This window comes from Sarcophilus harrisii, chromosome 5 (genome assembly GCF_902635505.1).
Source record: "Sarcophilus harrisii chromosome 5, mSarHar1.11, whole genome shotgun sequence".
NCBI classification, from domain to species: Eukaryota; Metazoa; Chordata; class Mammalia; order Dasyuromorphia; family Dasyuridae; genus Sarcophilus; species Sarcophilus harrisii.
The window spans coordinates 42036310-42054298 of NC_045430.1; the positions used below are offsets into that span (position 1 = coordinate 42036310).

General features: G+C 34.1%; 1 pseudogene; it reads left to right on the forward strand.

Annotated features, from left to right (window-relative positions):
* Nucleotides 1-10634: 10634 nt before the first annotated feature.
* On the forward strand, nucleotides 10635-11284 carry LOC100932635 (annotated as a pseudogene).
* The last annotated feature ends 6705 nt before the right edge of the window (nucleotides 11285-17989 follow it).

The following is a 17989-nucleotide window of genomic DNA, read 5'->3' on the forward strand; positions in this document are numbered from 1 at the left end:
CAACAGCAATATTATATGATGATCAATTGTGATGGACATAGCTCTCTTCAATAATGAGAGGATCCAAATCACTTCCAATTGATATGTAATGAAGAGAACCAGCTACACCCAGAGAAAGAACACTGAGAAATGAGTATAGACCACAACATAACATTTCCACTTTTTCTATTATTGTTTGCTTGCATTTTTGTTTTTTCTTCTCAGATTATTTTTACCTTCTTTCTAAATTCGATCTTTCTTGTGCAACAAGTATATAAATATGGATACATATATTGTATTTAACATATACTTTAACATATTTAACATGTATGGGACTGCCTGCTATCTAGAGGAAGAGATGGAGGGAAGAAAGGGAAAAGTTGAAACAGAAGTTTTTGCAAGGGTCACTGTTGAAAAATTACATATGTATATGTTTTGTGTATAAAAAGCTATAATAAAAAAATAAAATAAATAAAATGATAAATAAAGCAAAAAAAAAAAAAAAAAAGGAAAGAGAAAAAGAAAGCAAATGTCTAGCTTTCTATTAAAAAAATTAGTGCCCTAATCTGCCCCATAAGGGCTTTATCTCCCAAGTAAAGTGGTGACAAATACAAAGCTAACTCCAGAATAAAAAGATAAAAAGGATTTCCCAGGTTCTAATATCTAGTAACTTTCTGAAGTAGAATTTAAATTCCTGATTTGAAGTCTAGCATATTACTATATATGCCATGTTGCTTCCTCTCTGTAAGAAAAGTCCTTTACATATTAATTTCAACATATTAATGTCAAGTCTGATCTTTATAATAGCCTAAAATGAAGTACTACAGGTATATTATTATTATTATTAGCTTTAATGTTTGTTTGCTTTTTTTTTTTTAATTTTCTGGGGAATGAAAGGAGGTAGACACATATCTAGACCAGTGATTTCCAATGGTATAGACAACTCTGGGTCAGGAAATTCCCTCTACCAATGATGATTGGCAATTTATTGATTTCCCCCTGCTTATAATTAAAAAAAAAAAAATGACTAGGATACTGATCCATTAAGGACTACATCAGTTTCCCTGGGTCCCTAGCCAGACTGTAACAGAAGCAGAATTAAATTCAGGGGTTACTCATTCAAAGACAATTGAATTAGCTTTTTATGTATTTTATATACTACTTTTCACTTTCATTTTAAAGATTGTGACTCTGAGGCCTCAGAGTCTAATCACTTGCCTATCCATGATGAAACAAGTAGCTAAGAGTAAGGGTTAAATTTGAATTCAGGTCTCTTGACTCACCACGATTAAAGACCTTTATTAAAAAGTTCATATTCTAAACTCACTAGCTATATGACCCTGGATAATTCCCAGAATCTCTTATCACCCTTAATTTTACAATACATAAAATGGGTATAATAAACTTGATGGCTTCTAAGGTTTTTTCTAAATTTAAATCTGTGGTCATAAGTCTTTAATGAATATCAACTGTACTATTAGAGTTAAATTCAGAGTATATTTTAGTTTCATACCATTTTTATAGGCCTTGTTTGTAGATAATCATATTCACGTTCTTGTATCAATCTGAGACTTCCCAAGCCCTTTATTGACAACAACCCTCTGTTAGAAAAGTTATAACTCTTATGTTTTCCTTTTTAAAGATGTTGAAACTAAAGGAACTTGCCCAGTCATCAGTGTAGTTAAGATGTTGTAGATTGCTGTGTATAGCTCTCCTAACTCCAAATCCAACTTTTTTACACACCACCTCTTACATGTTATCAGGTCTGGTTCATGCTTGTTGTGGATTCATCAATCAATAAACAAACAGTCATTAATTGCTTACTATTTACCAGAGACTTGTCTCCCAATCTTATCAATGGGCAGCTTTATAACTTGCTATTTGCACCTCACAAGAAGCCAGGCAGCATTATCAAATATTTTCCTTTTCAGAGTCTTTTGTGAAAGGTCTTTTGTCTTTTCACATGAGAGATCTTCCTATTCAATCTGAAACAATTCATGTTTACATGTGTTCACAGTTGCTGCTTCTACCATCTATCATCATAGTCTGGAAAAGGTTGAATTAAACAGTCTAGAGACAGGGGAAAAGGAACCAATAAAGTTACTTCTGATATTGACTTTGTGAATCTCACTCCCAGGAAAGTGAATTTTCCTGACAGTGGCAAAACAAAAGTTAAGCTCTAGGCAGATTGAATAGATATGTGTCTATTACAAATTTGCAGATAACATTGATTGCATCCCTCAGGGATGCATACTTTAAGAGAAGGCATAACAATAATATGTTTTCATAGAGTAGGAATTTGGTAAAAGAAAGAGGTCTCTGGTCCCTAATTTACTTAACATTGAGTAACATTCTTCTTAGTGGCCCCAGATGTCAGGGCATCCCAAGTGATATATGAACTACCTCAGATACTCTGAATTTATATCCTGATTTATTAGTGCTCAAAAACACATTTCTTTTATGGTTGAAAGCATTCATTTAAAACAAAGCAAAAGAAAATATGAAAAGAAAAGAGTTGAGATTAGAGTTCATGGAGACAGTATATGTAAACAGTACAGTACAGTAAATACTTGACACTTACTAGCTGTGTGATCCTAGGCAAGTTATTTAATCCCAATTGTTTTGCCAAAATATAGATAGATAAATAGATGGATGAATGGATACAGACAGACACATACATACATACAGATAGATATAGACAGACAGACAGATAAATAGATGATAGGTGGATAAATAGAAAATGAAAAAGAGATAGATATAGTGAAACTGGTATTTCTACTCTCACAAACTCTATCGTGTTTCAAGTTCTTACTCTTTCTTACCTGGCATATATTTGACAATAGCTTTGTTATTGATCTCCCTACCATTAGTCTCTCTTTTCCTCAATCCATGTTTAACTTTCCATTGCTCAAATACTTTCTCCAATCAATTTTTGACATTCCAATGAAATTCATGTTCTGATTCATTTGGAAGTTCCTTACATCAGTATGTACTCCAGCTTAATCATTCCTGTCCATTCCATCTGAATCTTGTCTAGAGATTCCCATAAGTACAGCATAGATGGTCTATTCTATGTTTGAAATATTTCTCAAAATGTCTTGAAATTTCAAGTCCAAAAGTGGAACACTTCAGCCATCTGCCTGTCATTTCTCATTCTCATGACTTGCCCAACTCCTTTTTCTTTCTTATTATGTATTTCCTTGACAAAAGGTAGTGCTTATATTTAATTTTCAAGTTTGAAAAGCATTATTTGCAGAAAAAGTCTGTGAAGTAAGTACTGTCATTATCTTCATTTTATAGGTGAGGAAATTGAGTCAAGGATAGAAAGAGTGATTTGTTCAGGGTCAAATATCTATTAAGTATCTGAGGAAAGATTTAGACTCTGGTCTTCTTAATTCTAAGTTCAGCACTATATCCTGTATATTATTTAGCTGATGAGAGTTCCTGTTTTTCAAAATCCCTCATTGCTTATATGTTCCATCCAACTCTCATCCAACATAATTCTTGTTCTTGTTTTCTATGTACTATTTATCTTTTTAATAATTCAGTGAATATTGTATTCACAATCTCTTAACATAGAGGAACATTTACCACCATACAGCTCCCAAATGAAATGTTTCTAAAGTACAAATTGGGCCCTATTTTGTCTTACTTTATGAAGCTTCAAGGATTCTTTATGGACACGATACATATTTTTAGAGCCTAATTTTAGGGGTTTTTATAATATAGCTCCAATCTTTTTTTTTATAGGGATTTCACAGTACACTTTCCCTACTATCTTTAATTTATTTATTATAGCTAAAACAACCCCCCACTGCTTCCTGTACAAAACATTCCAAGGCTTGGCAGTCTACCTAGCATAGTGTTTATTACCCTCACTTTTGCCTCTGGGAACCTCTAGATCCATTCAATGCTAAATTCAGTTACAATCTCCTTCAAAAGATCTTTACTGATTTCCTTAATTAATACTTTTTTATTATTTTGTTTTTGTTTTTATTTGATTTGTTTACATATTATGCCAATTGTTTTTCCTAAAGGAAATTACCCTTGATAGCAGTGGCATCTATTTTTCCCCCTCAATATTCTTAGCACCTAGCAAGCATGTAGTAGGTACTCAATAAATAATAAATGTTAGTTAGATTGACTAGAATACTTCCTAGATACATTGATTTTTCTCCTCACAAATATGGTTATTTTCTTTACTTGTGCACATTGCAAACCATTTATGCCTTCTGATCACTTCTGATCCTTGTCCATGTTCTCATAGAAGTCAACTATTTAAGAGTTATTCACTGACCTAGAGATTTTCCTCTAGATCTTTCAAGAATAGGTGGCTTATATATTATCTTTTTTCTGTTATGTGACCAACAATTCTCTTTTTCTGCTCACCAATTTTTGATGGTACATTTTATGACATTTCCTGCAAACCCATCATCCTTGGTAACATACTATAATTTACTCATAGTCACAAATCATTTCCTCTTAAATGTAAACAGAGTTAAATCCAAGGGTACTGAAGAAAGCTAGACATGTGCTTTGTATAAGTTTTCATCTTTGATATCCGAAGACAGAGGATCATACAAAAGTGAAATTAGGCTTTATTTCCAAATTAGCACTATGTCAGCAATGGAGCAACTGCTAAATTCCCAGCTTCTCTCCTGATGTGGTCCTAGTTATCCAGTAAATGTCTTTCAAGAGCTAGAAATAACTATTCATAATGTCATAATTGTTGAGAAAAATCAATGTAGCAGCTATCACAGATAATATGAAGGAAAAAGTAACATTTGAAAAGGGTAGTGTGACTTTTTACATGTGTCTTTCAGTTTAGAAGAAGGAAGATAACTATTTTAAAGGAAATAGAATGTTAGGCATGTTGAAGAAAATATGTCTTTTTACTGTAATCTATTTGACTATTCAATGTTACAATTTTTCTATAGTAGTTTATATCTTATGAATGTGGTTAAAGTTATAGACCTGAGGGAGAGAGGAAAAAGAGAAAGTATGAAAAGAAGAAAGAAAGAAAAAAAGAGAGCGACAGAGAGAGAGAAAGGAGGGAGGGAAGAAGGGAAGGAAGGAAGGAAAAAAGGAAGGAAGGAAGGAAGGGAGGGAGGAAGGAAGGAAAGAAGGAAGGGAAGAAGGAAGGATTCTGAATAGATACTCATTAAAGTGGGTAGATTCTTATAATTCAGTCCTTAGGTGACATTTCCCTCTTATCATTTAGTCTATCTTGAGTAAGAAGTGACATTCATGCCAAAGTGAACTGTTATTTTTATAGGGGACAAATTGAAGCTTAGATAAGATCATCATAATCATTCTTCTTGCGACTGAAGAATGCTTTCAATGCTATAACTCATAGTCTGACAGACTAAAGCACTGAACAATCTTGCCAACCAATTTCTCTGTGGTTGGGGAATTTGAGTTTTTAAAAAGACCATTCAGGCTTCAGGATTAGAATCAACAAATACCGAACATTTACTAAGTGCTTACTACATGCTAATGCATGCTCATTGTTAGGAACACAAACAGAAAATTAATTATTTATTGATACTTGCTCTCAAGGAACTAACTATTCACAGTCTAATAGTGGGATCATCTTCAAATCAGCTAGTAGTCCTTACAGTACAGCAGCAAAGCAAATGGCAATACATATTCTTTAGTGTTATTTTCATTGATAACACTACATCTATTTTTAACATTAAACTATTTCACTGTGACAAAGACTTTAGTGGTGAGAATTTTTACTGGGTCTTCCTTATGTGTGACTGTGCACCAACAGAAGCCCTTTGAAGGGTCTATTTCCATGGGAGTTACTTCCTTGATTATGTGTTCAAAGTCAGGACTGGAAGCAGGACTAATGGTCTGGGTGTTATTAATTCTAATACTTCTAAGAATACAAGTCATTCCTAAATTGACAAATGGTCAAAGGATACGAACAGACAATTTTCAGATGACTTATTAAATTCATCTATAGTATAAAAAATTACTCCAAATCACTACTGAAGAAATGCAACTTTAAACAACTTTGAGATATCACCTCACCTCTCACATTGGCTAAGATGACAGGAAACAATAATGATAAATGTTGGAGGGGATGTGGGAAAACTGGGACACTAATTCACAATTCCACAATTGGTGGAATTGTGAAATGATCCAATTATTCTGGAGAGCAATTTGTTACTATGCCTACAGGGCTATAAAATTATGCATACTCCTTGTCCCAGAAGTGCCATTACTGGGTCTGTATCCCAAGGGATATATAAAGGAGGGGAGAAGACCCACATGTACAAAAATGTTTGTAGCTGGTATTTTTGTGGTAACACAGAATTGGAAAATGAGTAGATGCCCATCACTTGGGAAAGGCCAAACAAGTTGGGATATAAGAAAATAATGGAATATTATTGTTATATCAGAAATGATTAACAAGCTGATTTTAGAAACGTCTGGAAAAATTTTCAGGAACTGATGATGAGTGAAACAAGCAGAATCAGGTATACATTGTGTACAAAAACAGCAAGAATGTGCAATGATCCCTATAAAAGACTTGGTTCTTCTCAGTGATTCAGTGATCAAAAGCAATCCCCATAGGCTTTGGACAGAGAATTCCATCTGCATCCAGAAAACAAAACAAAACAAAACAAAACTATGGAACCTGAATATAAAGCAACAAATGCTATGTTCACTCCTATTTTCTGGTTTTATTATCTCTCCCATGGTTTTTCCCTTTTGCTCTGATTTTCTTTCTTATATGATTCATAAACCAATGTTTACTAAAAAATAAATAATTTAAATTTTTAAAAAATCATCAGTCAAGTCTATTTAATCAGTCAGGTTTGAACAGTTTTTAGAAAGAGTGTATTTAACTAGTGTGAATGAATGAGGTTATTATTAAGGTCTTAGTATATACAAAGCACTGAGAATTGAAAAGTAAATGGAAGAAAATCTCTCCTCTAAAGGAGCTCCCATTCTAATGGGGAAGATGGCACATATATGGTGATAATTTATAGAACAGTCAGTATGAAACATCTCCAAAAATCTGTGGCATACTCTCACACTAGAGCATACAGACAGTAAGGGAAAGTAGGATCAAAGTTACAGATACAACTTCCAATTTCTGGAAATTATTTTCCTCCTATTGTGAGATGGTCAAGACATTCCCTTAAAACAAATGTATGTTGTATTTGTTTTGTTATAATATATGTAGAGCCAAGAATCTATATCTGATCTGTCCTAGGCTTTCAACATACATCTAGTGCTTTTGAAGTTTACAATTCCTTCCTCTGGTCAAAATAATGACCGAGGTAGTAGTTATCCACCTAAGTAATTCTTCTTTAAGGACCTTTATTGAAACATGGTTCTTGCTCCAATATCTGGAGTAATCCCAGATCTAAACTATCTTGATATTTTATGAACTGCCCTCTTGGGTAAACCCAAGTTTCCTTAGAGCCAAACAAGATTCCTACACAGCATCCTTCCCACTGTAAAGACTTTTTGAACTTAATCTAAAGTCAGTATTGATTTATTGAGTTATGCTTTCACTTTGTAGAGATATAAGGATAGTATTTTATCACTTACTTTTAGTAGGATAGTGTGACCTGAATGATTTACTAGATCAATACCCCACCATTGCAAATTACAAAAAAATAAAATGCATCAGAAAAAAAATCCATATTGTAGTAGTCAGTTCTAGAAGAAGCTATTCATGCTCTGTCTCCAGAAAAAAAATGTGGCCACAATAGCAACTAATATATGAGGAGCTGATCTTTCTCTTTTTTTCAGTTAGATTTTTAGGATTCTTTCTGGATTTTTTATTTGAAAAAAAAAAACAACTTAGAATTAAAATTATATGATAATATATTTTGATACAGAGGGACCTCAGAGGTAACCTATTCCAACCCCATAGTTTTATAGATTAGCAAACTGAAGCCTTGAGTGTGATAAGTGACTTGTATCACTTCTACAAATATTATCTGCTACCAGTGAATCTTTTAACTCAGGTCTTCTGATATCCAAGAAAAAAAAATACTGTTAATCATACTGTGTACTTCTGCCCCATTGTTGAACTTCAGATATTATCCCTCTGTTTCTTTTTATACATCTAATATTGATAGACTCTGATTATGTCCCTTACTAGACTTAGATGATTGGAATTGTCTAGTCTAACCCCCACATTTTAGAGGCACATTTTGCCCCCACATTCTCAAACTTTGAACCTACCCAAAACTATAGCCAGTTATGAAACTAGAACTTCTGTATGCTGACATCATGTCCTTATCTTCTTTATGCCCAAAGAACAATCAAACTGTGTATACTCTTTAATCCAGCAATACTACTACTCAATCCATCTGCCAAAGAGATCATTAAAAAAGAAAACAGGACTTACATGTACAAAAATATTTATAGCAGTTCTTTTTGTGGCGACTAAAAATTGGAAATCAAAGTAATCCCCATCAACCAAAAAATAGTTGGGCAAATTCTAAAAGATTAATGTAATGGAATACTATAAATGATGAGCAGACAGATCTAAGAAAAACCTAGAAAGACTTACATAAACTGATGCTGAGTGATGTGAGCAGGACCACTGTATACAGTAACATTAACATTGTTTAGGATCAACTATGATTTTCTTAGTTCTTCTCAGCAATACCACAATCCAAAACAATTCCAAAAGACTCATGATGGAAATTGTTATTCATATTCAGAAATAGGACTATGGAACCTAAATGTAGATGGGAGCATACTATTTTATTATTTTCATTTTTTTGTGGGGCATTTTCCTTTTTGTAGTTTTTCTTCTTACACAAGTTGACTAATATGGGAATATGTTTACATGATTGCCTATGTCAGATTGTTTACTGTCCTAGGGAGGGAGCAAGTAAGGGATGAAAACACAAAATATTTGGAACTCAAGATCTTACAAAAATGAATGTTCAAAATTATCTTTATATATAATTGGAAAAGAATAAAATACTATTTACAAAAAAGGGGCTTTGTGTTCTTTATGTGACACAGCACTTACAAGTAACATCCTTCTATCAAACAAGCAAAAACAAAACTTAGACTTTCATTGATATCCAACTGAAAGAGATTTCCATCTCTTTTTTAAGTGAGTTTACTATTATCTAGTGCAGGGTCTCTTAAACTGTTGGTGACTTGGTACCTATCTGGCAATATGTGATGAAATCAGACCCAGATAGACTGTTTATGGTTACTCCCTAGATTTTCCATCTAAATTAGTATCACAAATGCAGTATTTTTGAAGTTTTACAATAATGGTTTTTTGGGAACCCAATAAATCATAGGTAAATGCACATAATCCAATTCCCATTTAATACAGAATTATTGTTATTTATCCTTTCTTCTCAAAGAGGACCAAGACATTAGGGCGATGATGCCATGACATGCAAGTGAATTGAATTAAGCAAGGAAGGGCTGTGCAAAGTCACCTGCTCTTGAGTCATATGGGTCCATTTAGCAAGATATAGATTAGGATCATTGCAGATGGCCCTGGATGAAATGAGGAGACCTTAGCCTTCTTAAACTAAGGTCTTCAATAGGTCTCAGTTTGACTGAGATCTCACCCAGTCAGTGATTAAGACTAGGTAATAAATTTAGGCCAAAAAAAAAATTCTCCTCTTTCCCCTAGTCCAAAAAATATATATATATATATAAATAAATAAATGAATTTGGGAGAAGAAGACCCTCAGGATTTTTGTCCAAAGCAAAAATGACTGCTATTTACATTCAATCCAAATCAATCAGGACCCAAACAATGACCAAATAGTGCTTGGCCTAGGATTTATTGGTGATCAATTAGAATCAGATTGGTTTTGGTTTAAGGCATGGCTATGTAACATGAAGCATGTAGTATTTGAAGTTTGAGAGATGAGAATGACCTCCATTATCTTTTTTTCTAGTTGCCTGTGTGACCTTGAAAAAGACATTTACCCCTCTCTTAGTGTCACTTTGCTCATCTTTAAAATGAGGTTGTTGGACCTTTGAATATCTAAAACTATGAGCTATATGTTTTTTTTTCTTTTTTCTTTTCTTATTAACTTACTATTCTATCTGTGTATAAAACTAACTACTTTTGGTGAAGAAACTCCCTCTTCTAATGTAAAGCAACAACTGTTCTGAAATGTATAGTTTAGAGAAATGCTTGGGGCAATGTGAGATTAAGTGACTTGCTCATGGTTATATACATAGTAGTCTTAATGTTGTTTGAGAGAGGTTCTGGATTTCAGGTACAAGCAAAGAACACAGTAAGGCAAACCACAGCACAGGGGTTAACTAAGATACAAAACATATAAGTTCTGTTGGACGAGGAATATCCAAAATGGGAAGGAATAGTCAAGAAGGAGGGAAAGAATTCAGGTCTCACTAGGTGCCGAGTGAAAGGGGTTGCCAAAACCAGATAAACTCAGTGAATATTTTATATGATTCTTATTTTGTGGTTAGCAACATCAGATATTAATGGGGAATACTCACTCAGCAAGCCTGGACCTCATGTGCAGGTAATAGTTGGGGAATAATGATGAATCATGCTGGGGGGAACTTGGGGAATTTATGATTAACTAACATTCAAAGTCTTTAAAGAATTCATGGCGGAAGTTTTTTTTTTTTTTTTTCCCTTGAGCTATCCTTGGTAATTATTTAAAATGGTGAGGTATTCTCTTGATCCAGAGAACCCCACAAAATCATGCAAGTCAGGAGGCTCAGATCACTGGGTCCACTTCAGGAACATCTGTGAAACAGCTAAGCTATCAAGGGCATGTGTACCCAGAAAGCTACCAAGTATTTGAAAGATGTCACATTGAAGAAACAATATGTTCCCTATTGCTGATATAATGGAGTTGGCAAGTGTGCCCAGGCTAAGCAAAGGAATTGGACACAGGGTCAGTGGCCCAAAAAGAGTACTGGGTTCTTACTGCTTATGCTTAGAAATAGAGAGAGTAATATAGAGTTGAATGGTTTGATGTGGATTCTCTTGTCTTATCAAATTTAATGTGGATTCTCTTATGCATTCCCAGGGTAACAAAGCTCCCAAAAATGTAACTGTGTGCTTACAGGGCTAATGGTTGAATCAACCCATACATGAGTTCTCCTTATTATATTGAGATGATACTTAGTGAAAAGAAATAAATTGTTCCTAAACCAGGAGAGGAAGTTGCTCAAAAGAAAAAAAAAACATATCACAAAGAAAAGTGAAGAAACAGAAACTTAGGACATGGGAATAAATATGACAGTGCAAGTAAAAAGAAAAAAAAGAAGGAAGAAAGGAAGAGAGGGAGGGAGGGAAGGAGAGAAGGAGGAAGGGAAAGAGGGAGGGAAGAAGGAAGGAAGGAAAGAAGAAAGGATGGGAGGGAGGGAGGGAGAGGGAAATAGGAAGGAAGGAAGGGAGGAAGGGAGGGATTAAGGAAGGAAGGGAGAAAGAAAGAAAAAGATAAAGAGAGAGAGAAAGAGATAAAAGAAAAAGAGGTTTAGGTATTACCAAAGACTTTTCTTGTTTCCTTACTTTAGTACCAATGTGTTACTTGATGACACAGTTAATTTGGGCTTCTCAGCTACTTCAATTAGTATAATGGATAGGTTTTGTTGTTCACATTTTCAATATTTCTGACTCTTTGTGACCTACAGTGGGGTTTTCTTGGCAAAGATACAGAAGTGGTTTGTCATTTTCTTCTCCAATTTATTTTGCATTTGAAAAAAACTGAAATTTTCCTAAGGTCACACAGTGTCTGAGTGAGATTTGAATTCAGGAAGATGAGTCTTCCTGACTTCAGGTTCATTATCTACATTACTAAGCTGCCCATAGGAAGGCTGCCGAGGTCTACTGAGGTCTTTATAATAATCATCAGAGCTAGATTTAATCTAGCTCTTTTTGATAACAAGGACAATTCTCTACTTTTCAAGACTCCTCATATCCTGTTTCTTGTCATGAAATTTTAACTTTAAAAATGCCAATAATTTTTTTATGTGAAGAATTTTAATTAAAAAAAATCTAACAAGCACACATATTAGAAGAAAGCCAAAATGTATTTTACCTTCTCTAGGGTCTAGTACCACTTAAGTTGATAACCAAGAAGTCATTAGAAATTCTTCCAGTTATGAAATTCTAGCAACTAAGAAAAAAGCCTAAACCTAAAGGTTCAGATTCCATTTCCCTCCTAGAAAGCAAATGTAAATACAGAAAGTAAAGATCCTGGATCTGTATGAGTACAGATCAACAATCTTTCTTAGCTTAGGAGATAAAGTCTAGGTTATTGACTTAGTAACCATGTCATCCTAAGCCACTTAACCCTGTTTATCTCCAAAAAAGAGGAAAAGGTAGGGGAAAGTGAAAAAAAGAAAAAGGGGAATAAAGGGCAATGCAAAGGGAAAGGGAAAAGGTAAGAAAAGGGAAAGGGAGAGGGAAGGAAAATGAGGGGGGGGGGATAAAATCCTCTAAATAGGATCACAGAGAATTGGAGATAAATAAAAACTTTGAACTCTTCTTGACTTTAGTCCACTGCTAAAGCAGTCAAGTGTTGGGAGAAACAAAATAAAATTGAAGATAGTAACCCCCCAACTCACTCCCTGATCACTTTTTAGGTTAGTAATTCTCGCTAGGAAAGTGTTAAGTTCAGTGTTTTACTAAAGTATTGGAGAAGCATAAGTGTCATCAGATATATCTAAATCCTGACTCCCTGGGGAAGAGCTCCAATACTGCTACCTTAGTTTTTGATTATTAACAAAGATTATACTCTTCCCTTCATATTCTCTGATTCATGTTTTAGGTAGCTTCTATATTTCTATAGAGATATAGCTCTCTCTATAGCTCTATATTCTATAGCTCAAAATTCATAACTTCTTCCATCATCTTATAATAGCATTAGGAAGAAGCAAAACTAAGCACTCACAATCATCTCCTTTCTCTGTTGTTTTGTGTTCTTTCACATTAAATACTCATTGAGTCTATTCTAGGATGGGACATTTTAGTTCTCCTCTTTCTAAATGTTTCATGCTTTCCTAAGTCAGACCTGTAATCAATAGGTATAAGATTTTGCTGCTCCCCTGTCAAGAGAACAGGTCAGTTGGGAGACTAAAGAAATAGTGCTCCATTTTCCCCAAAAAACAATTTCTCTGGCCTGATCATGCTGTCTTAATTATTGCCTCCTGGGAGGTTCACTTTAGCTCACTTGGTCCCTATGAATGTTCCCCAAGCAGCTGAATGTGACAAGATATTAAATGTTTCACTCCAAAGCCATATCCGATATTTAACAAGTGGGGTAGCTAAGAGCTTATCTACTGACTACTGATTATCACTGCACATTGCTGGAGATATAAAAATTAAAAGAGATTAGTCTAAATCTAGAGTGACTTTATGATATACCAAGGAAATTGCTTTTCTGAATGAATCCCTGCTATCAACTTGTTTATTTGTCATTTGTATCTTTCTCATAAAAAGAAAAGGAAAATGACATTCAATCTTTCCCATGGGAACTCTGAATAAATGGAAATGTACTATAATTGGCTAGTCAGACAATCCATTGACAAAGGTTATATATAACTTTTCAGGCTAAAACTATCAGTATTCAGGGTACTGATTCATAAAGTCTAGTCTCAGCAAATTTTTATTTCCTACCTTTTTTTTTCTGTTTCTTAATAGAGTTACCTTTGCGTTTGTCAAGGGAAAATCAAACAATCAATAGGCATTAATCAAGTCCATTCTGTGAGACAGTTACAGTGCTAAGCACTGACCATACAGATACAGAAGTGAAAGGATTCCTGCTTTCAAAGAGCTTAAATTCTATTAGACAGCTATAGTTATTTCACTATAAATGGTTCATTTATGTTATGTCTGTCTAATAGCTGGGTATTATGATGAGCCAGGATAGATAAGGAGCAGAAGCCCAGTCTCTTCTAGCTATAGAGGATGTGTTTGTTTCAAATCTGAGACCTACTGTTTCTTCCTTTCTGTTAATATCTTTCTTTCTGTCCTTATCTCTGATAATCTAATTTTTACTATTTCTCTTGATCCTTCAGTCTTTGGTTTTCTCACTATACATGTCTGTCTCTGTTGATCTCTATATCTCCTGCCCTTCTTTTTTTTCTGCTTCTGACTCTTTTCTCAATGTGTTTTTCCATCTGCCTCCATCTCTTATATCCCTCTGCCCGTTCATCTCACTGTTGCTTTTTCTGTCTTTGCCTCTGACTTTGTCTTTCTATCTCTATCTCTATCATCTCTGAGTCAGTCTGTCTGTCTCCCTCATGTATAAACATAGTCACAGTTTGCTGACCTATGCATTTCATTGTTGAATTTTCTCTTGACCTGAGCAGTGGTGATTTTTTTTTCTAGGATTTTCTTTTTACTCAATTTCAATTTAGTATTCTAAGCCATTTCCCCTTTTTATTTTGAGAAGATCAGCTACATTTTAGATGATTCCTATAACATTAGCCTCTTATTTGTCTTTTTATGTATGTATGTATGTTTGTATGTATGTGTGGGGGAAACTGATGAACACAAAAAATCACTATATTTATTGATCCATTTTCTAAAACTGCATTCCTATCACCAGAGTTGTCAGATACTAAATGTCATGTTACATGCTTCTTCAAATAAGCAAAAATATTAGGATAGATTTATTATTACAATGAAATTTAAGTATAGTGAAGCTTATTAGAATATGTAAGTTGACATGACTTGGGACATCTCATATTATGATACAAAGTCTTCATTATTGGAATCATCAGTGTAACCTTGTAATAAGAAAGACATTTTCACAAATGAAGGTTGCCAAAGATGGCTTTAAGAAGTGTAGATCATTTAATCATTGCATATATGTGGTTTAGGTGAATACTGAAAAAAAAAAAAAAACTACTGCACAAATACCCCAAAAATTTTGATAAATTTAGTTAGAATATTTAAAAGTTTTAGAAGAAGAAAAAGAGGCTTGAGAGTTGGATCAATTTTGATACTTTTGGCAAGCCTCCCTCTGGGAAGAACTTTATTATATGCTAACTGATCTGAGTTACTGAGACAAAAAATTAAAATTTTAAAAAAGGAACAGATGCAACAACAAAAATTCATAATGGACCAGGTGATGATGTCTTTTTTTTTTTTTTTTTTTACTGAAGTAAGCAATCATCTGAGGTGAGTAGTTTGTTATTTCAACACCATCCTCTTCCTCCCCCTTTTTGGGGAAGGGGCAAAGGTTTTTAATGGTTGGTTTATTTTGTTATTGTTTTAGATAACAGATCTTAGTGGTATTTTGATGAAAATTATAGACCCCTTCCTGAATAATAATCTTGAATACATGAAGGAAATAGTGTATTCAAGTTAGAAGTTAATTAAATTAAATATGTGCTTCTTTTATTTTCAATGTGAAAGATCCTCTGAAATCTCTCCAGATACTTTTTTGTGAACTCCATTATGAAAACGTCTGCTTTAAGGGTTAAATTTTCCTTTGAACTATCCATAAGAATGGTCTGATGGCTAAACCCCTAAATCTTCTCTTCAGAAAAAGGACTAGTTAGAACTTTGAAATGAGCAAGGTCACTTTTCATGTGATTTCAGAGGAAGTGCTGCATTCTAGTTTTGAGGCCATGGGGTAAACCTTAAGTTTATGTAAAATGCCTTTTAAAAATAGTTCTATCTCTCAGTATCTCTAATTTCCTTCAGAACTCAACTAGGCATCTCAACATAGTGCCAGTGTTTCCCTGGTAAATTTATCACTTATTCTTTCATGTGTATATATATATATATATATATGCATATCTTAATATATAGTATATGTTTTTTTATTCCATATTAAATTATATATCACAATTACATTGTATGTGAAAATTTAAAGTTATATATGTATGTAAATGTTTCTAAATATATATAATTTATGTATTTCTGTGTGTGTGTGTTTGTGTGTAAACACATATATTTATTGTCTCTTCCACTAGGATGTAAGCTCTTCAATGTTAGGGATGGCTTCATCTCTGTCTTTTTATCTCAAGCACCTAATGCAGTATTTGATATATGGCAGGCTCTTAATAATACTTGTTAATTCATTGATTTATAAAAAATGCAGTTTCACTGGATCAAAGAATACATATTGGAGAATAAGTTATAAAAAGACTCTAAAGATTGGAAGGAGTGAGGTTTTGAAGGGATTTGCATGCCTAACAGAGCATTGTGTATTTCATCCTGAAGGCAATCAGGAGTCCCTAAAGTTTATTGAGAAGGAAAAGGATGTGGTTGGAAATGTGCTTTAGGAAAATCATTTTGGTGCCTAAATGGAGGATGGATTAGAGTGAAACAGACTTGTGAAAAGAAGAGCAATCAGCAGGGTTTTACAATATTCCAGGTGTAAGGTGATAGGGGCTCATTCCAGCATGGTGGAAATATCACAGGAGAGAAGATAGGATATTCAAGAGATGTTGAAAAAGTTAAATTAACAAGTCTTGGCAATAGTTTTGATCTGAGAGACTGATATATGTCTAGGCTAACTGTTGGTTTGTGAGTCTGAGAGACTGGGAAGATACTGCCATCTGTGTGGTAGAAGTAGAGCGAAATTAGGGGGAAAGAAGATGAGTGTGGTTTTGGACATATTTGATTTTAAATGTCTATTGAAAATCCAGTTTAAAATGTCTAAAAGGTTGTTGGAAATGAATAATTTGAGATCAGTACAGAAGTTGAGGCAAGATAGGTAGATTTAAGAATGATAAGTATAATATCCTGTAAATAAAAGGCTATAAAAAAAAAAGAATGATAAGTATAACAAAATGGTAATTAGATTTCTGGGAGCTAACAGGATTATAGGAAACCTATAGTAAGACAGAGAGATCTAGATCCAAACTCCTTAAACTATAAGTCATGACCCTATATGGAGTCTTGTAATTGAACTTGGAGACTGTGAAATTATGATTTATTGTGAGTAAATGTTTGATTTGTATAACTATTTTATACGTCGGGAATACATAAAAATTTCTCAGGTGAAAAGGGATCAGGAGTGGAAGCAGTTTAAAAAGTCCTGATCTGATCTAAGTGAACAAGTCCAGCAAAGGAGGCTGACAAGAAGTCAGATGGAAGAAAAGTCAGGCATAAGTAGGATCCTAAAAAAATAGAGAAAAAAGAATATGAAGAAGGAGAGGGTTATCAATACTGTCAAAGGCGGTATCAAGATGTCAAAGAGAATGAGAATTGAGAAAAGATCATTGAATTTGGCAACTAAGGCATCATTGGTTACTAGAGAAAGTGGTTTCCAGGGAATTATAAAGCCAGATTGTAACGGGTTAAAGGGTTGAGAAGTGGAAATCAGCTATTGTAGAGATTGTAGTTCACAGGAATAGAAGGTTCAAGTAAGGATTTTTTCATGATGGAGGATACATAGACATTTTTATAGCTAAGTAGGGAATGATTTAAAGAAGGGATAAAGTGGGAATGAAAGGGATGTAGTCTATTGGGGATAATGAGATGCAATGGGATTAGCTGAACAGGTAGAGGTATTACCCTTAGTAAGGAGTAAGGTCACTTCATTATATGAGACAAGCATAAAGGAGGAGAGAGTGGTAGAAGACACTTGAGTAATAGGAGTTGAAAAAGAAAGAATAGGGAGCTCATGGCAAATGACTTTTTTCCCCTGTAAAATAGGAGGCAAAGATCTTAATTGAGAGTGGCAGAAGAAAGTTATGAAAAGTTTAAGGAGAAATGAAAAGGTTTAGAAAAGCCACTATGGAGAATGGGGTAGGGAGTTTATAAGGAACATATAGTAGGATTGCCTAAGACTGGTGATGACCCACATGAGGTTGAGTAGACCATTTGTAATACACCCATTCAAAACAGCCAAAATATTTTCTCCACCTCTGTTAAGCAGCTGTAGAAGTGAGGATAACAAGTAGTGGAAGTGAGCCCAAACTGAGACTTGGCAGGACATAATTGATGATGTGGAAGAAGGCTAAGGAATTAAGAAAGGATAATAGAGTTGAATTGAATTGGTTCATCAGGGGTTCAAGAGGGGAAGAGAGACTAGTGTAGATAGGA